We start from the raw sequence: 12,803 nt of genomic DNA on the forward strand, positions 1-12,803 counted from the left end.
ATAGCGAAAGAAGCACATTTTCATTAATTTGAATGAAACATACGTAGATTCTAACGAACATTCCATAGATTTGAAAACTAGAAAAGGGAATATCAACCCGAGATATACCTGACTGCACTAAAATCGTCGAATTTGAATGCAAGACAAATTAATTTGAATGACTAACTCACGAATTTGGCCGGGAAATCCTATATTATGATATTTTTCTCACCGACTCCCCCCCCCCCCCCCCAGCTCAGATTTGTTTCTTTTTTGTCTGTTTTGTTTTGTTTATATCTTTGGGATAAAGTATAATTTCCGACGTATAATAGTATCGTCAATATAGCATAATAGTTGTTTTTTTTAAAATATATATCAGTTTGATGCAACAGAGATTTACATTCAAAAGATTTACTTTGTATAATTATTGTACAGTAATATTCTTCTCATTTTGACATTATCAGCCGCTCGTTCTCTATTTCGTTCCCTATACTAAATATAAGGTATATGTAAGAGGGGGTATATGCGAGAGGGGAGGGAGGGGGGCTATATGTGAGAGAGGGGGGGGGGGGGGGGAGAGAGAGATAGATAGTTGGACGTAACCTGTATACTGTATTTTTTTAAATAAAGATATTTGTCTCTTCGATCACCCCCCCCCCCAGCTCTGATTTTTTTCTTTAATTTGTCTCTGTTTTGTTTGATTTTATCTTTTCGCTAAAGTATAATGTCCGATAACATCAGGGATATGTTTTAATAATTAATCTCAAGGAAGGGATGATACCGGCATAAAAGCAAATGGCGAAATAGCCAACATTATTAAAGGTGAAGATGGAAAACGACATAGACAGAGAGACAGACGGACAGAGAGAGGGAGAGAGAGAGAGAGAGAGAGGGGGGAGAGATAGAAAGTTGGACGTAGTCTGTACTGTTATTATTATTATCATATTTTTCTGACTGACTCCCCCCCCCCCCCAACTCAGATTTTTTCTTTCCATTTTGTTGTTTTGTTTTGTTTATATCTTTGGGCTAAAGTATAATATCCGACGTATACTAGTACCGTTAATATAGCATAATAAACATTTTTATATCAGTTTGATGCAACAGGGATTTACATTCGAAAGTTCACTTTGTATAATTATTGTACAGGAATGTTCTTCTCATTTCTACATTATCAGCCGCTCGTTCTCTATTTCGTTTCCTATAATAAATATAAGGTATAATGTGTACATCATCAGGGATAATTATGTTATATAGGATTTTCCGGCCAAATTCGCGAGTTTGTCAGTTTAATTAATTTGTCTTGCGTTCAAATTCGACGGTTTTAGTGCTGTCAGATATATCTTGGGTTTATATTCATTTTTTCTAGTTTTCAAATCTATGAAGTTTTCGTTGGAATCTATGTATGCTTCATTCAAATTAATGGATAAAATGTGCTTCTTTCACTATTTGGTCATTCAATTTGGCGCAACACGATTTTTGAAATCGCGAAGGTGTACTTTTAGCATTCGAATTTATTTGTAGCATTCAAATTAGCACTTTGTGCACTTAAATTGATGGTCAATATACATTTCTCGTTTATTACACACTTTTTATAGCTCATTCTTCTCTTTCCAGACTGTTTTGTCCATGTGTATTTCATCATATTTTATTGTCTTGCCTTCATACACTTTATATACTTTTAGATTTATCTGATCTTCATCATCCTTTAAGTTTGATTAATAAGAAAGAAAAAAAAACGACTTACACACTGTTAAAAAAAACAGTAGATTTTACAGAGAAAAAAATACAGAACCATTCTTTAAAGTGTTGTAACAGCAAATTTTCTGTAATTTAACAGGACAAATGTCTAGAAAAAATGAAGATTTTGTTTTTTTACAGGCAATTTGCGTGATTTCAGATCCCATATACAGATTTTTTACAATTCTACGGAATGTTCTTTTTTTATTAAGAAAACTTCATTTTTTAACGGATAATAAAAAAGAAATTACAGAAAACAAAAATACAGAACCATTCTGTAAATTGATGTAACTGGAATTTTCTGCAATTTAACAGGACAGATTTCTATAAGAAGGGGAGATGTTTTTTTTTTAATAGGAATTCTGTATGCTTTCAGATCCAATATGCAGATTTATTATGATTCTACAGAGCGTTTTTTTTTTCAAAGTAAACCTCATGTTTTAATGAATAAAAAGAAAGAATCTACAGAAATTAAAATACAGATTCATTCTGTAAAAATGTAAACTAGAAACTTTCTGCAATTTAACAGATCTCTAAAAAGAAGATCCCATGTAAATAAATGGAGTGTCTTTTTATTCAAAGTAAACCTCATGTTTTAATGAATAAAAAAAATACAGGAAACAATAATACAGAACCACTCTGATAATTAATGTTACTTGACATTTTCTGCTGTGAAAAGGACGGATCTCTCTCCCTCTCTAAAAAAAGGATTGTTTTTTTCTTTATGGAAATTCGTAGGCCTATGTTTTTAAGCAGATTTTGCTTTTAATTCTACAAAGTGTCGATTTATTCAAAGCAATCTCATTTAGTTTAATGAATAAAAAAGACAGAATTTATAGAGGAAAATACCGTAAACAATTCTGTAAAATTAATAGCTGAATTTCACTGCAATTTGACAGAAATCTAAAAAAGAAGTTGATGAGGTTTTTTTTTTCAAGGACATTCAGATCCCCTATAGATATTTAATGTTCTACAAAATACCCTTTTCAATTTAAAAAAAAAAAGACCTTAACTGCCTTTTAATGCCTTAAACTCAACAACGTAAAATAATTTGCGGTAAAAATACAAAACCTTTCTGTTAATTGACTCAAGCTGCCGAATTCGGGCACATTTAAAAGGGAAAGAAGATTTCGTTTTTACCGGAAATTAGTCTGCTTTTATCAGAGGTTATGCTTTATATAGGCCTAAATTTTAGTAGGCTAGGCATAATTATATATATACTTCAAAGTTCATGTAGACCTCTCAGAAATCCTTTTTTTTTTATGCCATAAAAACAACACGAACTCCCACGAACTGAAACTGTAACTATACCGGTACCGTAATTTTTCTGCATCTTCTTAATCTTCTTCTTTTTCTTCTTTTCTATTCTTTTTTTCTTTTTTCTAACAGGAAGTTTTAATAGTGCTTTCATATCTTATTCAGATTTCTGTTTTTTTATTTTATTTTTTCTTTCTTTTCTTTTTTCTTGCCGCCAACTTTTTTGTTACCGTTAGCGATAGCGTGTAACATGCATGCGTGCACTTCGTTCGCGCCCATATATGCATGCATGGCGATCGATCAGATCAGAACGAACCGGCCGGGCGAGCCGGGCCAGCGCCAGCTATAGCTTGCTAGCTGCTTGCACTCGCACGCGCGCGCCATGCATTAATTGTGCATGTTTACCATGATGTGTACGTACGTACATGTACAGTGCAGCATAGAAGTTATCTAGTTAGCACTATGAACATGACAGACAATGAAAGCGGACAAAATATACAGTTCCTCAGGAAAACAAAGGAACATCCCTTCACTGCTATTATGTAAAAATGTGTAGAACAGGTGAATATGCATGTGACACCTGTTCTACATATTTTTACATAATAGCAGTGAAGGGCTGTCCCTTTGTCTACCTGAGGAACTGTATATTTTGTCCGCTTTCATTGTCTGTCATATTCATAGTGTAGTCTGATCTGTACATAATGCATGCAGTACATACCTGCGAAGTTCGTTCGTGAGCTGAGCCTGGGCCTGCCTGTGATTTGAATTGGATTGGGTAAGTCGATTGTCAATTAAAGTCTCTTTTTCGTTAGGTATTATAACAAGAATTTCAATGTAGTGTTTATAGTATTAAGAATTGAGTTTGTTGGTGATCACCACGATGAGATTTAAGTCGGATAGAACTCGAGAATTTATGCTTAAACTCTAGTAAAGTAAGCTAGACCGATTAAATCTGTCTCTGTTTGGGGTAGACCGAAGGCTCCGGCCGTGTGTGTCGCTCTCAGTCATTAACATACGGACATTCTCTTTTTACCCTCTGAGTGGAGAGAGGGTAAAAAGAGAATGTCCGTATGTTAATGACTGAGAGCGACACACACGGCCGGAGCCTTCGGTCTATGTTTGGGGGACCTAGTATTTACAGTACGGTCATTAACGGGGAGGGCCGCCCGATTAATGACCGTACTGTAAATACTAGGCCCCCCAAAACAGAGTCATATTTAATCGGTCTAAAACTCTAGTAGAATCTAGTAGACTCTAGACTAGACTAGAGTCTAGTCTAGGACTAGGTCTATTTAATGATCTACAAGATCGAAAATGCCAAACGTTCTCACACACGTGGTTTGGTCTCTGGACTTTGTCTTTGGTCCTTTGGTCAAAGTCAGAAGTGAAAAGTTGCTAAATGAATGGCTATTGTTCACATCGAGTTCTTAACTGGTATGAAAAGCTTTTGTGATTTTTTTCTTGCTTGTTTGTTAGTTTGTTTGTTTACTTTGTTCATTATTCGTACATTTCAATGCTGTATATTCATGTTTGAAGGACAAAAAATGTTTCAATAAATTTCAGGTGGTATTTGTTTTTTTTGTTTTGGCAAGAAGAGGTGTTTTAATCACCAGCTTATGGTTAGAGCACTACTTGTGTTTTGATTTCATACAGATTATTGCAAGTTGCTAGCTTAGTATCAGTCCATAACGGAATTGGAAACAAAATCGCTCCTCACATCATTTCATTTTCAGCCATATCCAACCAATAAAACAAACATAAGCAGAAACAGACCCCCCCCCCCCCTGCAGGAATCCCGCAAGCAGCTTTTTATTGCCAATCCTCATATTTTATCATAGTCAAAACGATGGGGAATGTGGGAAAGCCACTATAAAAAGATGCATTTATAGCAGGATTCCTGCTATAAGACAAGGTACAGACTTTTGACAAGTTGTTTAAGTCATTATTTTCCAAGTCGACATATTTTCTTTCGTTTCAATATTCAAATTTCGAGAAGTTAAGCGTAGTTAGAAGTATGAAGATTAATTTGCAAGATAACATCTCTGTTTGTATGTATTTTCAGGGAACTCATTGGCATCAGTCCTGGGGGTCCAGTAAAGAGTGGAGGAAAGAAGAAGAAGAAATCGGCCGTGTCTCCAAAGATAATTGCCCTCCTTCGTGGAATCGTAGAGTTCGAATCTGACTGGAAAACAGAGTAGCAGACATCCAGCTCTCATTTTTTATGCTTCTGTCAATTTGTTTTGAGATGTGCTTTATTATGCACGATTTTTATTGTGACGAATACATGGATGAGACAATGTGATGTAAGAAACCTGTAAATTTCTATTATTTGTGCCTCATCTTGAAAGCCTTTTCTCAACATCCCCAACATAATGCAAATAAAATATATATAAGTATTAGTATAGTATAGGATGTATGCATCCAGATGTGAAAGGCTTTGATTTTTGGAAAGAGCCAAGATAGTCCTTGCCAAGGAACAAAGTGAGTTTTTTAGATTTTGTTGGTAATGTAAGAAAACCTCAGCAGGTCCTATTTATAATTTTATACCTATATAATTTGTATATTTGTTCTTTTGAAGGTTGTTTATAGTGTTTTCTTGATGATATATGCTACAGTATGCAAACATTATACCATGTTGGTGTTTACCCTGGTCAACTTTATATACAGGGTGTCCCATGAACAATGCCTGACACACTTCTGATAGCACACAGATCAACTTATTAATACCATTGGTAAGAGCAACATTTCCTTAAGGCCCTGTCACATTAGGCTTGCATGTGACTTGCAAGGAAATTTGTTTTGCTACCCAGGGGTCTGCGATACTGCGATACAACAATATTACATTTTGAAATAGTTGAGAAGAGGATCGGTTGAAAAATACAAATTTTTGAGGTGCTGAGTATGTACTAATTTGTGTTTTCAAAGGTTGGCAGCTATGCTATGTACATCATCTTCATCTTTTATTGGAAACATGTACATATTTTTCATTGAGGCAAGTGGGTATTTTGAGAACAAAAATAGACATTTGTATGCTGTTTAGGAAAATAATGTACATTATGCCATCTTCAATCATGAGAACTGATGGCCATATTAATTTGATATTCTTGGCCCGAACTCACAAAGGAGGCTTAAAGGAGAATAAAAGTTAGACAGTCGCATGATTTCAGTGAATGGAGAAGAACAACAAGACTTAACAGTAAAAGTTTGAGCAAATTTGGATAATCCGTTTTCGAGTTATGTATTTTTGAAGTTTTAGAAAATCCTTATTATGGACTTCCTTAAGTTGGCAACTTCGCCAGAATTTGTGATGTCATTGTGCTCAACTCTCCATTGGTTATGTACAGAGAGTTTCACTTTTTTCTAATTTTCATCAAAAATAATATTTCCGCCAGTGTATTTTGTTTTTGTATGACATGGCTACATCAATTCTGCAGTATGTCTGAAAGAATCAATACAATTGCCCTTTTAATATTTTATAAAAATAAAATGTTGTGAAACTCTCTGTACATAACCAATGGAGAGTTGAGCACAATGACATCACAAATTCTAGCGGAATTGCCAACTTAAGGAAGTCCATAATAAGGATTTTTTAAAACTTCAAAAATCCATAACCCAAAAAAGGATTATCCAAATTTGCTCAAACTTTTACTGTTAAGTCTCATTGGTATTCTCCATTCACTGAAATCATGTAAATGTCTGACTTTCATTCTCCTTTAAACTCTGTGGGGGGTTAAATCATGGTCTATGTAGATTTTGTGTATAATTTGCGCTTAATTTAGCGTGTATGCTGAGAAAGGTCCAATATGAAGGCACGCTGTATGGCAAAGGGCGCTCAATTCATGCTTGTTGCTATGATTTTAAACCATAGCTTTAAACCATGGCAAAAATCATGAATTTCTAGTACTTTGCCAAAAGCGTGCATTTATACTGGATCTTTGTCAGCTAATCATACACAAAATCTGCATAAACCATGGTCTAAACTTAAACTTCCTTTGTGAATTCCGACCATTGAGTGTGTGACCCTCAAATCGAGCAGAATTGCATCAAAATATCATCAGGTTAGATTTAGTGTGCATTTTGTTTACATTTTCTATGTTACAATGGACATGTTTGAAATAGACCCCCCCCCCCCCCCGGCACAGTTTTAGCATTGTTATAGCACATCTGAAAGAGCACCTCAAAGTGGTCTTAGGGATCCCGTTAGAATTTGGTTTAGATGGTTGATTGGAAGGCTTCTCTTCTACCCAACCAGAAGAGCGACATGTTATGATCCTTGGACTGTGATTTGTATTTTTCTGCACTTCACACTATTTGCAATATGATATCTGATCATGCCAATCATTTATTTTTTTAGAAATGTGTTAAATTATGTTTTGTATGTGTTTAAATATGCCAATCACATACAAGTCATGTGTTGCAGTAGGTTCTATGCCTCCAGATTTTAAAGGTTTTCATTATTGGTTTGAGCCAAAATAATCTTTGTAAAGGAATGAAGAATGCAGGTGCCCTTTTCTTTAGGCATCTATACAGGGTGAGTCAGAAAAAAAAAGTCCACTTTCAAAAATCTATATAATCTCTAATGTATGTTATTCTTCAAAGACTGTGGTATGTCCTAAAAGAGTATCTTCCTCTTTTATTTGGTATAAATTTTATCAGGTTTATAGCATGAATGTCATGCTTGTCTATACAGGAGGCCCTTTTTTTTTGAGAGAGAGAGGAAATAAAATTTCACCTGCGCCAGAAGTGGTGGCATGTCGATCATGAATTAGCAATAAATGATATACCTCGGTTAAACATGACTCTTTACGATTTCATATCATGGGGGGGGGGGCACCCCGTAGGCTATATAGTTTTTTGTTACATTTTATATCTTTGTTACTCACTGAAGTTTGCTTTTATTGTTTTCTTGTTGATTAAGCTCCTTGCAGATCAGTATTTACATGTTTGTAATTGGTAATGATAAATGAACCCTTTTAAAACTACAAAATGTTGCAGTTGTTTGTTAGGCCATATAGTTTTTGTTACATTTGATATATTTGCTACTTACTGAAGTTTGCTTTTATTGTTTTACTGTTGATTAAGCTCCTTGCAGATCAGTATTTACATGTTTGTAATTGGTAATGATAAATAAACCCTTGAAAAACTACAAAATGTTGCAGTTGTTTGTTTGACTGACTTGTGTATCTGTAAAATTAAAGCAGGTGCCTGCAGCAGTCACAAGATTTATTTTTTTAGTGTGTGTTTTGATGGTAACTTGTACATACACACTCTAGCATTAAGGTCTTACAGATTTTTCATGAACATGTTTGTAGGATTTCTATAGGATATAATTTAAATAATTTCATGAGAAATTTCATTTATTACACACAAATGTTATAAAACAGATTGGCTGTAAATTATGAATCATGCTATAAAATTACAGAATTTCTCGAGACTTCTGCAAGCACCCTGCCCTTTTTATTATTTTTTCATTCCGTTATAATTTTTCTATTTTTTATTTTTGTTTATTTTTTATTCATTTTTTTTTTACATGCCGATTTTCTGTTTCAAAACAGATGGACTGTAGATTTTGAAGAGAAATATGTAGTCAAATTAAAGCACTCCTGTAAACCTTGATTCAGGCACTCCTCTGTCTTTATTTTAAAGATAAATTTCATGTATCACAGATGGCTTGTTATTAAAAAGATGAGCTGTAAATTTTGATAGTAGATCTGCTGCAAAATTACAGGAGTTCCTTGTAGTTCGGCAAGTTATCTTTCTGTTTTTTTAAGAATAAATTTCATTTATCATATGCAGATTTGCGGCTAAAAAACAGATGAATTGTAAATTGTGAAAAGAAAAATGTGGCAAAGCTAAAGGATTCCTGTAAACCCTGAATCAGACACTTTTCTGTCTTTTTTTTTTACAAAAATGAAATGTTATAATCACTTACAGATTGTATGTTATTAAACAGATCAGCTTTAAATTATGGTTACAAATATGGTGTAAAAAAAACTGGAGTTCTCTAGAGTTCTGGAAAAATATATATATAAAAAACAGAAAATTTGTATTTATCACCTCCATATTTGCTGTTAAAAAACTGATGACTTGTGAATTGTGATAACAAAGTTCTGTAAAATTACAGGAGTTCTCGAGACTCTGCTGCAGGCACTTTTCTGTATTTTTATGGAGAATTTTTTTAACAGTGCATCTATGGACTTGATGGTCTCAATATTTTTGTAAATTTTCATGTACGGAAGTTGTTTGTTTTGTGTTTCATCATCAATTTATCACAATTTCATTGTGGAGGAAGGGTACAATATTGTGACTGGGGTAGGCATTTTTGTATCCCCACTTTTCCGGGGTATATGAACATGTCCGTGCAGAAATGCCATATAATTTGATTTCGCCCCTTCTTTACTTCTTTAATGTCTCACTACACCCATATGCATTGTCCTAAAAATTAATAAATGGAATAAGGCTATCAAAAAAAATATACATGTTTAGCGTCCCCGCCCGCTTCCTTTTTGGGGCCGCCTCCTATTTTATTTCATTTTTTTTTATTTTTTAAAGAAAAAAAAACATGAAAAACACTGCTAAAATGGATCTATATCTGATTAAAAAAAATACAAATACAAAATGTCGTAGGCCATCTTGAAAAATAGCCCGACTGTCAGGGAAAACGTACCGAGTGGCCATTTTGAGCGGCCATTTTTAAAGAAAAGGAAAAAGAAAAAAAGGACCTCCTCCTTCCTATTTTTCGAAAAAACAGGAAACATGTTTTTTTTTATTTGGCCTAACAGAAAAGACCCTAATGGCAAATCATGCATTTAATTGTTTTTTTCTTCAAACTGTAAACGTGTGTTGCATTTCCCCCCCCCCCCTAACATTCCAATTTGATGCAACAGAGATTTTCATTCAAAAGTTTTACTTTGTAAATATAATGATTGTACAGTAATATTCTTCGCATTTCGACATTATCAGCCGCTCGTTATCTATTTCGCTCCCTATAATAAATATAAGGTATTTATTGTGTACATCAGCATTATGTTATGATAATTTATCTAAAAGAGGGAATGGTGCCGGCAAACAAGCAAATGGCGGAACAACATTGGCAGATAGACAGAGAGACAGACATACAGAGAAAGCTACCGAGCGAGAGGTAGAGGGAGAGAGAGGGAGACACACACACACACACACACACACACACATAAATAGAGAGAAAAAGAGACAGAAACAATCCTTTCTTATATTCATCTATTTGTCTGTGAAATTTTATCTTATCACATATTCTTGTCCATTCCTTTATCGTGCATGATTGTTGTCTTTGAATGATTGTTTCAGATATTTATGAGTATGTCGGAACGTGATCCCATTAACAAATTTAAAAAACAGAAACGACAACTGCAAAAACAACAAGACCCCCTACCCCCCCCCCCTAAAAAAAACCCAGGGTCATACATGTAGTACATACAAGGATCAGTTCATTGTCATTCAATTATACCCTTACCTAACTTCCGCTCTTCTATTGTGGGAGTTGATAACGACCATGACAACGACCTGTACCCTCAAAAACTTTAATTGTTCCTGTTACGTAACTAAGCTGTGGGATCATGGGCCAAAGACAAAGACATAGCTCTTTTCGCATATTCTATATAGGTCCCAAATACTTGCAGACATTTCTGTGTCGGTTTTATTTGTATGTACCTTGTCAATGTACCTTGTATACTTAATGTATACATATACTATAATTCGTCCTTGTTTTCACGAAGTGACGGTAGTGAGGAAAAACGTAACGCAAAGTGAATGCAATTTTTTTTCACTACCGTCACTTCGTGAAAACAGCGACGAATTGTCAAAACTTGGCAATATATTCATTTATATACCTCATTTTAAGATTCTTTACTAATCCTGTCTTCTGATTGGTTGAAAATGCAGTCATGTTCTTAACCATGCCCGCTAATTGAAATTCATAGTCATTTTTCCCGGCTCTACCGGTTTATATCCATTTTTCATAGCACTTTTTCCATGGCTGTGAAACGTGACGTCATTTTGCTGCGATCCCCAACCATGCCCGCTAATTGAAATTCATAGTCATTTTTCCCGGCTCTACCGGTTTATATCCATTTTTCATAGCACTTTTTTCATGGCTGTGAAACGTGACGTCATTTTGCTGCGATCCCCATTTTGGTTTACGTGTTACCGTATAAGTTTCTTTTGTGCGATGAGATGGAAACCTAAATGGGTGAGTCAACATTTTTTTTTTTTTCGGTATATAAAATATATATTGACTGCTTTTAATATTCGAGGCATAGTTGTTTCTATAGGGTCTCGGGAAACTCACAACCTGCTATGACCCCGCGGCGCAAGCGCCTTGGGGTCATAGCAGGTTGTGAGTTTCCCTTGACCCTATAGAAACCACTATGCCTCTCAAAGCAGTCAATATATCCTTAATAGCACCTTTACATAAACAAGCTCAAAACGCATTTTACATTAGTAAATAAAAACAAACTAATTATTTTGCTCTCCAAGCAATACTTACAAACTATTTCGTTTTCCCTATATCATCTTTTTAGAGAGCGAAAGAGAGAGAAAGAGAGAGAAAGACAGACAGATATATATATATATATATAGAGAGAGAGAGAGAGAGAGAGAGAGAGAGAAAGTTGTTTGCATCGTATAGTCTGTACTGTATTATGCTATTTTGTCTCTCCTTTCAACCCCCCCCCCCCCCATTCTGGATTCTTCTTTAGTTTCATTTTATAATGTTTATAACTTTTCGATAAAGTATAATGTCCGACATATATTATAACCGTCAATTTAGGCTGATAAACTATTTCATATTAATTTGATGCAACAGAGATTTACATACAAATCTTTTAATTTTTTATATATTGTGTATTTTTATCATAAAATTGAGTATCTAAATAAAAAGAGATGAAGAAGAACAAGAAGAAGAAGAAGAAGGGGGAATAAGAGTGAGAAGAAGAAATAAAAGATGCGGAGGAGAAAGAAGAAGAACAAAACAAGAGAGAGACAGAGAGAGAAAGACAGACAGAGAGAAAGAGAGAGAGAGAGAGAGAGGGAAAATTGGGCGCATCGGTGTATAGTCTGTACTGTATTTATTTATTATTATGCTATGTTGTCTCTCCTTTCACGGTGAGTTTGATAGAGAGGGGAGGGGGGGGGGGGGGGGGGGGGGGGGGGGGGGGGGGGTCTAGGAACAAAAGGGAAGCGTCGACCCGTGTATTGTTCGTGACATCCATTCAATAAACTACTGTTTAATGAGCGGAGTTGGGCAAAGGCAACGTTGAATGTCCAAGATAAAATCATTAGGAGCCAGAGCAAATAACACTGAGTTCCTATAGGAAATATATTTATTCAGATGGTCATATCTCAGCCAATACTTCACATATTCAATTGTTATCAATATTAGGACATCATTTTTGATTCTCTTTCGGAAAATAAAGAAAAATTGTGAAATTCAAAACATAGATTATTGATGACGTCACAATCACCACTTATTTTAGATTTGTTTATTACCCGTGTAACTGTGTTAGATTCTTTTCATTTCATATACCTGGGGACAAACCTTTGATAGACTTTTGGTCTTTTTTGTTCCTCACATTTTTATATAACTTCAAGTTGATTGTTTTATTGAATTCTCTCCCACGATTTTGTTCTATTATTTTTGTCTTAATTCATCTCCTACCTCTCTTTTTCCTTCCTCCCGATCACTCCTATTGTTTCATTTCATATTGTTTATTTCTGAACTCTAAATATAATATCCATTTTCTTCGTTGATAAAATGTTACGTTAAAACGATTATCTAGTCTGGGTCGTTGGTAAGA

At 34.7% G+C, this 12,803-nt stretch overlaps 1 long non-coding RNA gene across 1 annotated transcript; it reads left to right on the top strand.

Annotated features, from left to right (window-relative positions):
* Positions 1-3,665: 3,665 nt before the first annotated feature.
* On the top strand, positions 3,666-7,541 carry LOC105437227. Its single transcript, XR_004062790.1, has 2 exons — positions 3,666-3,748; positions 5,036-7,541. It is a non-coding gene; the product is annotated as an uncharacterized LOC105437227 (long non-coding RNA).
* The last annotated feature ends 5,262 nt before the right edge of the window (positions 7,542-12,803 follow it).

The sequence above is a fragment of the Strongylocentrotus purpuratus genome, unplaced genomic scaffold, assembly GCF_000002235.5.
Source record: "Strongylocentrotus purpuratus isolate Spur 01 unplaced genomic scaffold, Spur_5.0 spur5_scaffold_1, whole genome shotgun sequence".
NCBI classification, from domain to species: Eukaryota; Metazoa; Echinodermata; class Echinoidea; order Camarodonta; family Strongylocentrotidae; genus Strongylocentrotus; species Strongylocentrotus purpuratus.